Source organism: Corvus brachyrhynchos, unplaced genomic scaffold, assembly GCF_000691975.1.
Source record: "Corvus brachyrhynchos isolate BGI_N302 unplaced genomic scaffold, ASM69197v1 scaffold101, whole genome shotgun sequence".
Classification (NCBI taxonomy): Eukaryota; Metazoa; Chordata; class Aves; order Passeriformes; family Corvidae; genus Corvus; species Corvus brachyrhynchos.
The window spans coordinates 21,004,325-21,014,810 of NW_008237239.1; the positions used below are offsets into that span (position 1 = coordinate 21,004,325).

The 10,486-nt window shown below is 40.2% G+C and overlaps 1 long non-coding RNA gene across 1 annotated transcript; it reads left to right on the top strand.

The window, feature by feature from the left end:
- The first annotated feature begins 6 nt into the window (after nt 1–6).
- Nucleotides 7–5,117, top strand: LOC108445631. The gene is made up of 3 exons (XR_001860575.1): nt 7–700; nt 3,378–3,587; nt 4,496–5,117. It is a non-coding gene; the product is annotated as an uncharacterized LOC108445631 (long non-coding RNA).
- The last annotated feature ends 5,369 nt before the right edge of the window (nt 5,118–10,486 follow it).

Here is a 10,486-nt window from a genome sequence, read left to right on the forward strand (position 1 = left end):
TCGTGGGGGAAGCCGGGGAACAGCCGTCCCCGCTGTCGAGGGGAAAGTGTTAGTCATCACCGGGAGCTCCCGGGCGTGTTTGCCCTGTGACACACGGGCAGGGGGAGCAGTGCCCGCATCCCTCCCGGTTCGGGGCTTCCCGCGCCCGCCGCTGACCTTCGGAGCGCCGGGGAGGTTCCGAGGTCCCTGGCCTGGCCTGGTGGCCCCGGGCTCGTCCCTCGGGACAGGTGGGGGGGTGTTTCCACTCCCCTCTCGGCGAGCTGAGAGCAAGCGGGGAATACTCGCACTTTATAGTGAGCTTTGTTTGTATGCAGTGGTGCCGTGTGAGCTAATTTTAATTAAAAACCAGAACGCCTATCTGTATAGAATGAACCCTTTTGTAAGGATCTCTATTGGTTATGTGTTTTACTTTTATTTTCGGTTTTGGTTCCTTTCTAGAATACGTAGTAGAAATCTCTACCTCAAGGTTGCTCTGAAGATTCGCTCGTGGTGCTGCAGTATCCTCATTTCCTCGCTCAGGAAAAAGTAGTCCTGAGTGCTTTGTCTCTGAGCAGCGCAGCTTTGTGGGATCCTACAAAATGGGAGGTAGTGCCAGAGCCCTGCCAGGTTGCCGAGGAGGAAACACGGGAAAGCTGGCTGCAGGCTTTAAGATGGCTTTCCAAAGTGTGAAAGCAATGCCAAAATGGAAGACAAAAGATAGGTATGGTACACTGGAAATGCTTTATGAACCTTGAATTTATTTATTCAGTTAAAAAATATGCATAGATCTTTCTAAAGATACTAGCACCCTAGAAAAACAAGTTATTTTAGTACAGGATAAAACCAGAATGACATTCTCCTCAAAGACTTGAAGCTTCTTTTCACCAGTTCACTGTACAACAAAAACATGTTTCTGCTTCTGCACATGCAGACCTCAGTAAGTGAAACTGTTTGAAAACTTTGCATGATCGAAGCGAAAGTGCTGGTGAACTACCTTAGTGGTTTTGTCTCTGTGCACAGCTGTGTTTGTGTTGTACCTGGTTTTGTATGTTGTTTTTGTCTCCAGTGCCCTGCTGCTGTCTCAGATGGGTCCTAGTTAAAGGGACAGCTCTTTGGATTTGCTCTTGGTACAGCCTGAATCAGAGTTTTGCAGCATTTATCTTGATTCTTCTTGTGGTTTAGCATGGTTACTGATTGATAAGTGTATTCTTCTGATACACTTGTCAAAGATTCAAAATGAAAACTTGACCTAGCAATATGAAAACTTGGGAAGACTAAAGTCTCAAATACGGACTTCTCGCATCTCATTCGTCAAGTGATGGCATTATCCAGAAAGATGAGTAGGATCATAAGCCAGAAATGCCTGCCTTACTATAAGCCTCTTATTTCATATTAATGTACAGGTTTGTTCAAAATGAGAAGAGCTATCTTGTCATTATCAAATTGCTAAGCTGACCTACGTGAGCCTTGATAATAAGGACTAATAAATTTTATGATGGACTTTTGCCTTTATTTTATTTATTTTTTTAATACATAAATGTAGAAAAACAGAACAGGCTTGGTACACATAGTCCTCTTTCTTCTCCTGATCCTTGTTTTGTATAGGTAAAACTCTGTGCCTAGTTTTACAAATCCAAGCAGTCTTGAAATCTTGGAGAGGCTAATACTGAAAGTAGCCCTGCTTCTACAACCACCTTCAAATACCACATAGGTATCTTTGTTGTCAAAAAATAGACATAACCTTTAGTATCTAGGGGCTGAATGGTTTTAGGGTATTTGTGTGGCCTAGAGCCTCTCACAGTGTGTTTTGGCACTGTTGTGTTGTGACACATTGTGAAATGTGAGTTAGCACCAGCAGAAAGTGATAAGGTAACTGCTGAAAACGTAGGTGCATCATGCTGTTTTTTGTAGTCTAGCATTTAATTTGCCTCCAGTTTGCAGGAACGAATAAGGACCTCACTACCTGTGGTCTCACTAGATTTCCAAATGTGAAGAAATTATTGTTTAAACATTGCTCAGTACTTTTGAAGGAGAGTTGCTCTACATGATCCCATTCACCAGCAGGGCAATGGAAATGAGGACCATTCACAGCAGTGTTAAACTTACCCTCTTTCCCGGTTATTTTGAGGGCAGCTTCTCGGTACAATCAAAGCCAGTGAAGCAGACATGAGACTAAACAGATACAAGAGCCTGACTGTTGAAGTTTATTACACAGGTGCCTTGGTGTCTGGGGGGTTGGGAGGCAGTGTCTTTTTTGTACCTTTTGTGGTGCTTGTACCTCTTTGTGCCGAAATACGAGACCATATTCAATGGCTATTCTATATAAACTTTCCTCAGCACACAGCTCTAAAGGTAAGGCCTTGCATATTGGTTATAAACAGGATAATTTTATCAACTGTTGGAGATACCTCCTCTTATCAAATAGCTGACTGCTGATTAGGCAGTGCAGTGTAGGCTAGTTGTGGTTTACTCTTATTAAAGCATAATTACAGCTCAGATGAATTGTAATTTCAATGCTACGAGCACATTACTGGCTCTACTATATAGCAAAAAGTGTTGGTCACCAAACTCTACATACACGAAGTATGTAAACTTACCTTAGGAAAACTCATGTGATCTGTATTTTTCAACTTTTGCTCCCTAATTTACATCTGATCCAGATCTGTTTGGAGAATAAAGTATTAGTTCACTAAAATACTCAAGAGCCATTGACTTCAGTGGGAGATTTTTCTATTGACTCGAGTGAACTGTGAATCAGATCCAAGGAGATAAATCCCCAAATTCGTGAAGTCAGTAAGAATTAGTGTGATACCAGGATATGATGTAAGGTCATTTCCAGGTGTTCACTAGAAGTTAGGTAAGTGGGTTTTGTGAAACTCCCCAGGCACAGAAAAGGGACAGAATCTGCTTTCAGAGAAAGTCGCGAGGATGTATGAGTCACTCCTGAAGTATCAGGAAACGATGCAAGGTGGGGCTGTGACATGCACTGTGGTCAGCAGATCAGAGAGATGAGTGGAGAGAGCGTGATCAATGCCACTGGGGTATTTGGCAATCTCGGTCTAACAGATTCTTCAGAGGCTGCAAACCTGATTGGTTTTGGGTGTACCCTCCTGAAGATAACCAAAGTCTCATCCCTAGAAAATAGGTCATGTATGATACCAAATCGTGAAACATAGTCTTATTAATCTTTTTCCAACAAAATTAACAACTTTTGAAAATTCATGATGGCTTTTAACTGGTTATGGCTGACAAAGATAGAAACAACCAGAAACACTGATGCTCAAAAGTGCCAACAGGTATTTTGGACAGCAGACATTGCTATATATATCATTATAGACTTGCTCAGGAACTTTGTATTAGGACAGCTTCAGAATGTTTGTATTCAACTTTTTTGTCAGACTTCATCATCTGCATAGAATGAAACCTTGAAAAAACTGTAGGAAGAGGACAATATTGAGGAATTATGTACAGTACCTTGTCCATGATGTGTTTCTGAAGATTCCATGTTGTCACAAATCGACCTATGCTGCTGCTCAAAGGACTGTAATAGAACTGGTGCTTCTGTATCTTTGATTTTTCCTGCCTGTTTGAAAACCACGAGAAAACAGGTAAGTCTTGTTACACTGATTTGAATAATGAGAACATTTGGAGTCCTGGACAACTTAAAAGTTTTGGCCATATGGAGGTGGTCAAGCATAGAGCCAATAAGAAAATAAACAAGCATTCACGTCTTTCTGCTAGGCTGTCTAACTGCTTCGAAACACTGTAAAAAACCCCCCAAAAAGGCTATTTTACATGTTTGGGTCTTTTTCGCCTGTTTCTAGATCATGTCTTTCTTTTTTTTTTTTTTTAATAATAACACAGTGCTTGTCTGTTATGCACACTGAGGATGGAAATTAGTTCAGAGGCAGTGGCAACTTTCATAAAGCTTCAGAAGCCCACAGCTTGGGTCTCTATCAGCTTACTTTGAAAGTAAGAGTAGCTGCTAAGAGGTACAGGGCTGTTGGTTCAGAGATTCATAAAACTAGACAGGGTGTAGCCACGGGAGAGAAATGCTCATGCAATCAATGTATGTTCTATTTGTGTCTCTGAGGATTATAGAAACCAACCTGTCTGATATGTTGTGGCATCCTCACCTCTCTGCCAGGGCTTAGCCTTAACTCCAGAGGGTGGGGCCAGTAACAGGTTTGTCACCCTCATCTTTATGTACCTGAAAATGCATTTCCATGGCTCTAATACTGACAGCATTTTTAGAACATCCATCTATTGTCAGCATTCAACACTGCTTAAAATAAATAGCATTAGATGTAAAAACCGTAATAACTCCTCATCCAGACTACTGCACAGCAGCAAGGCAAACCTAATTTCATACTGTGCCAAATCCCTCAGGTTTCTAGGGTTTGGAAAGGGCTCAGAGGAAAACACGAGATCACAAGCTGTAGTAAAAGAAACTGTTTACATTTAAATTGTTTCAGTTTTGGCATCTAAGATACTTTATTTTTTTTCCCTCTTTTAGCCATTCTCTGTGAAAGAAGATACAGATGGAACTTCGTCAAAACACTTGTTGGAAACTGTTTGAGAGAGTCTTAAGTAGTTTTTAACATGCTTTATCGCGTGACAACATCTCTGGGCTGTAGGCAGAACTGAAGCAGATGGTTGTCCTGTCTCTCAGTGTGGTGTTATCAGAAGGCACATTGAGTACTTCTGTCATAAAACCTGCCGTTGAATTTGCTTGTGCTGGACTTGTACAGGTTGCTTGGGGGCCTAGTGAGGGTGTGGATTTACAGTTTGTCAGGTAACCCCCAGTAACACCCACGGACACGGCTGTACCTGGTAGCGAGCAGAAGCCATGTATTCCTCAACGAAAACAGGGTCACAGCCTGCACACAGGCAGTTTCCAGGCAGCAGTTAACATGCTGTAAATCCCCACCCACTCTTGCCTCACTCTAATTTGTGTGCATAGTCATACCCCAAGCAAAGGTGAATAAATACACCCATGAGCTGGGCAGAAAAATCTCATCCCACAAACACCGACACAACGGACAGCAGGGAGTGGGGTTAAAAGAGGTGGGCGTGCCATCAGCGTTTTGCTTTCTTTGTCCCTTGCTGAAATAAATTGCTTTTGTGTTGTGACTATTTTCACAGTTCATGAGTTTCCCTTATTTTTTCAGTTAGCAATAGCTGTTACCAAAGTTCATCTGTTTCTCTTTGCACTTTAATTTACAGCCCTTGTACTAGTCATTTTATTGCTACAACCTCTGGGTGAGAGAACTTTTACAGCTTGTGATTACTGAACTTGGAGAAACAAGAAAGCTTTTTGACCTGTTGTGGTGTAATTATAGACCCCATTGCTTCTTGGGAGGGGCATTCAATGTTTAACAAACTGTGGCAATTCTAATTTAACTGTGTGGAGCCTGGACCATTGGATGCAAGTTAAAAAAAGTAAATCCTGGATTTTTTCCAGGTCATATTTGAACTTGTCTGGTTTTAGTCTCTCAAGGGCTGTCCTTGAAGTTCTGCCTTCCCACTACTGAACTTGACACTGCTCCTTTCTTAGCAGTATGAAAGCATGGGAGCCAAATTATTTGCATATGAAAACAATTTCCTCTTGCTTCAGAAATTACAGCTACACTACTTTTGATTAATCCTTTCATGAGGTGAGTCTTTTGAATGCCATATCATGCAAATACAGCTCTTGACAACAGAAAAACTGTCCTGTCTTAATTACCACTATTGTTTCATATTATAGGGGCTGTGGTCATGGACAAAGATTCAGTTGTGTTCAATCGTATAAAAACAGAGAATAAATAGACTCTGTGTTTGAAAGAGTTTGTGATCTGAATTATATGACCAGTAAACTTTGGAACTGGAAAACAAAGATGAGAAAGTTTTGGTAAAATTTACACATTTTTCCCTGTTATAGAATCATAAGCCAGCTAGCTAAAAGTTTGAAGGCTCCCACCTATTCTTTAGCCACTCAAACAGCTATTATTTTGGAAGCTTGCCTTCAGGAAAAGAATTAGGATGTTATTTTGAAAGCACCAATGTTTTTCTACTTTTGATGTCCATAGATAATAACATAAGATATATTTCCTGGATAATAGGTTCCTTAGATGTTTTGTAGTTTAGTGTATTAATGTGCATGTATACATTACATCAGTGAGGCAAAGCATTTGTGTTATATGCCAGATGGAACAAAACACATTTTAGCTAATGCCATTTCATAAAAATGATTTCTTAAGTCAAACTCTTGAAACTTTTTTGTTCAGCTACATTTTCACCTGGAAGATTTTCTAAGTCTGGGGTTTGTTAGATGTTTCTGAGAGGAAAGAGGAGAAAATGAAAAGGTGGAAAGTTCCCATTTCCCCGTGTGAATGTAGGCAATCCAGTCCCTCTGCGCATGCACAGGACATGGGCAGCGCCCTGGGCACGGTTGCACACCTCCTCCTTGTTCCTGCACCTGCCTCTCAGGAAGCCTGGTGCTCTTGTCATCTGGAACAAATGGCTCCAGGGCCGTGGAGGTAGAGAGGAGTCCTGTTTATTAGGGCTCTTTGCACAATTCAGCATGAAGAAACAGCGTGGGCACAACTGGGTAACAAATAGCCATGGTTATTAAATACTTGCAAATCCAAAATGCAATCTTCAGTGGCCAAAAAAAAGTTAGAATATGGTGGATGACGTCAGAAGGTTCAAAAAACACTTAAAGGAAAACAGTGCAGATCATCTCCTTTCCCTTTAATGTAAAATACACAGGGCTAGTTTTGAGTTACTGATGTTGAGAGATATTATTCATCTTTTGTGACATGATGGTGAAGACCTAATGTAGTCTATCTTATCTATTTATTTTTACAGAGAACTTGGAACTCTTCAGGTAAGACTCCTTTGTTTAATTTACAACCAGCACACAGGTGCCAATCCTTAAAAACCAGTCTTAAAAGCTCCCCTGTCTGCTTTGAATTAGTTGAGTTCATACAGGATATATCAGTCTATTTACAGTAGGAATGAACAAGTTCAAACTTATGTCCCAGGCCCTTTATGGAGATTTGTTGCTGCAGAGTGCTTGGCTGTTTCAAAGTATGCAGGAGAAGCATGTTTAAACATGCACTGTGTTTGCTGGTGGCCTCCACTTTCGATTACTGGTTGCTCTATTAGTCTAGTTGCTACACTTCTTGTACACTGCATAATTTCCAAATAATTTTTTCCTTCTAGCTCCTGAATTTCTCAGCACCTGTGAACAACTACAGCTGTTTTGGGACTTATTAGAAAACACTGCAGTGTGCTCAGACGTTCCTTTCAAGTAAACAGAACTGGAAACAATTTTCCTGCCCATTCATCCATCAGCGACATACACTTAAGTGGCACTGAACCATTTTTAATTTTAATCATACAGTAACATTTGTCAAAAGCAAGGATTTAACTGCAAGGTACCTTTCCAGTATCCTTGCTTACTACCCCCAGCAGCAAACTGGTAGGCCAGATCTTCAGTGTGTTATGCTTAGTCCTAGTCCAGGCACCATGATGCCCTAATAATTTATTTCACACAACTCATCTAAATTCTTACTCTCTCTTCCCACATATAAAACAGGTTTCCGGTGCAACCGCATATAAAAACCTGGATTCAGGTGGTTCATCTGTTCCTCTTTGACTTTAATTTACTCCTGTGACTTGCTACACCCTTTACTCTGAAAGAATTAACCTCACGTCCAAAGTTGGCTTTTTAGATGCTTGTTTCAGTTTCGCTATGGGTCTTTAGGAATGGAGCTCTCAATCCATGAGCATTTCATTTAGAATGTATTTGATCAAGAAGCCAGGTTTCCCCAGCAGGGTCAGCAGTCATGTCTACAGAGAAGAGAGACTTTTTTCCTATTTCACGCTCTGCAGGAAGTAGGAGAATTGAAAAATACATATTTTATTCTGGTTAATGATCTGTATTTAAAAGAATCAATGGTGGTTCTTATGACTTTGTTTGAAAAGAAATACCAGGTGTTTTGCCTATGGTATTTTATCTTTCTTAGGTGAAAAAAAAGTTCACTGAAAAGGCTATCAAAGGCCAAAGGCATCTCAAAAATATCAAAATCTGAACAAAAAGTACGTATATCCTAAATGTAATTTATTAAAATATTATCCCTGTGCTTTTCTTCAGTGATGCTTCTTAATCTATCTGTAAACAACTTATTCACTGAAAAAATTTGTCCTTTTTCCATTTAAAGGAAATAAACTGCTCTACAGCTGCCTTTTGGGACCAAATTCTGGATAGTTATATAACTACATATCTCATATAATGGAGTTCCAGTGCATATATGGAAATTTTTTTTTTTTTTTCCCAGAAATAAGATTTTGTAAGAATCCCGGGTCTTTCAAGCCCAGGTCTTAATAATTTTATACATATAAACCTTATATAAAAATAAAAACTATATACACATATTTATACAAAAATAAAACCAAAAATGATGTATAAATTTGTACATTAAAAATGTAATTTCGAACTGTGATTACCTAAAAAGATGAATAATGGCTAAACCGAGTTAATGTCCACCTACAGGAAGGGTTAGGAAAGAGGTACAACGTGAAACCCCGTGTATTCTGCTGGACAAATGCTGCATTGTCTCGGTTCAAACTGCTGGTGGTGAAACAGCGCTCCCTGATGTCCAGCGAGCGACTTGGAAGTCCAAAAGCTACATTCTTCCTGATATTCTTGGATGAATTGTTCAACAACCTTCTGAAAATTGTAGTTAATAAAAAGCAAAGAACCAGTTAATTCCACTATCTCATGGAGAGGGCTTAGAGTCAGGTAAAGTTCTGTTTCCTTATTGTCACTGGGTTCAGGCATCAACCTTTCCATGTTGATGTTTTTCCATAATGTTTCTAAGTTGAATCCTTGAGTCATCCCCATCTCAATCCTACCTCAGGCTGCAGAGAGCTTTAAGGAAAGAAAGGTAGAGTTGCAGACATCCTCACAGCTTTCTCACAAGTTCAGTTTCCTCAAGAGTCTTATCCAATGTTATGCAACAGGTCTGAATCAGAGCAGAGACCTGAGTCCTGGCAGGTAGGGGACAGTACACTGGGGGAAGAGTCACAATACCTGTTCAATAACTTGATTGTGACAGATTTTTGAGTGAAAAAAAAAATTCTTTTAATACTTCGTTGTAGAAACACCAGCCCAAAAATGATTTTAAAAGGGGGAGACCTACAGGAAGCTCTGTGTGGGTAACGATCGACATTGTAAGTCACTTTTTATTGATGTAAAAGTGTAAAGAATAAGGAAGCACGCATGTCACAATTATTGCAGCTTCATGTTTTGCAATAGGGAAAAAAAAAGAAATTTTTTTCCTGGTCTTAAAGATTTAGATGGTTATGTGGAAGTTTCTGTAACCTGCCCTTCCTCTGTTTTTCACAGTTATCAAATGAGCAGTAGTAATGATGAGTGCTTTGAATTCTTCAGATGAAAAGTAATACACAAAAAAAGAGAACAATTAATGCAGGGTAACTCACTGTGAATATGTGTCCAAGAAGAGAGAACCTCAAAGAAACAGACTTTTGCCCTGCTGGTGTATTTGGTATTATCTCCACCCTGCTGCCAAGTTTTCTGATTTCAGCTGTTCCATACAGAGATGTTGTTAGTTGATACATTCACCACTTGGTATGTTTTTATCTCTTCCTGATCAGAAACTTGGCATGATATTTCCCTGAATATGCCCACTGACTCAGAGCACCTAAATAATCTAGCAAATTATTAATAAAAGATGAGGAAGGTGTAAATTCTCATTACCATAACAAATGAGGCCAGTTACACTTTAATTGACCTGCACAGGGGGAAACAATGAAAATGAATGTATGTCTTGCCATCTTCCTAGGGTAAACCTTTAGCTCTTATAAAGAGCTTTTCTTATAAGAAAAGGCAACAGTAAGATTTCACACTGAATCTTATTGGCAAAGGGATTTTTTTTTCATTCTTGTTATTACATTTCAATAGACTGCCTTAGACTAATTGCATACTACTACCTGCATTAATTGCCTCTGTGGAAAGGTAGCAGCAGGGTATCCTGCACCTCTGTGTTTAATGATTTTTAGAGTCAGGTATCCCTTCTCCTTCGTCCTATGTCTCCTGGGGAGATGTTTATCATCCTGGGGAGATGTTTTAATCATAGAATCATAGAATGGTTTGGGTTTGAAGGGACCTTAAAGATCATCTCGTTCCAACCCCGGCCATGCGCAGGGAGGGACACCTCCCACTAGACCAGGTTGCTCAGAGCCCCATCCAACCTGGCCTTGAACACTTCCAGGAATGGGGCATCCACAGCTTCTCTGGGCAACCTGTGCCAGTGCCTCACCATCCTCACAGTAAAGAATTTCTGCCTAATATCTAACCTAAGCCTATTCTTAAGTTGGATCCCTTCCCCCTTATCTTGTCACTACATCCTCTTGTAAAAAGCCAAGGAAGGAAGGAAGGAAGGTTTTGTAATGCTGTTGGGCAGCCGAGAGACCCAAGGCAGGCTTGAGACGGGCT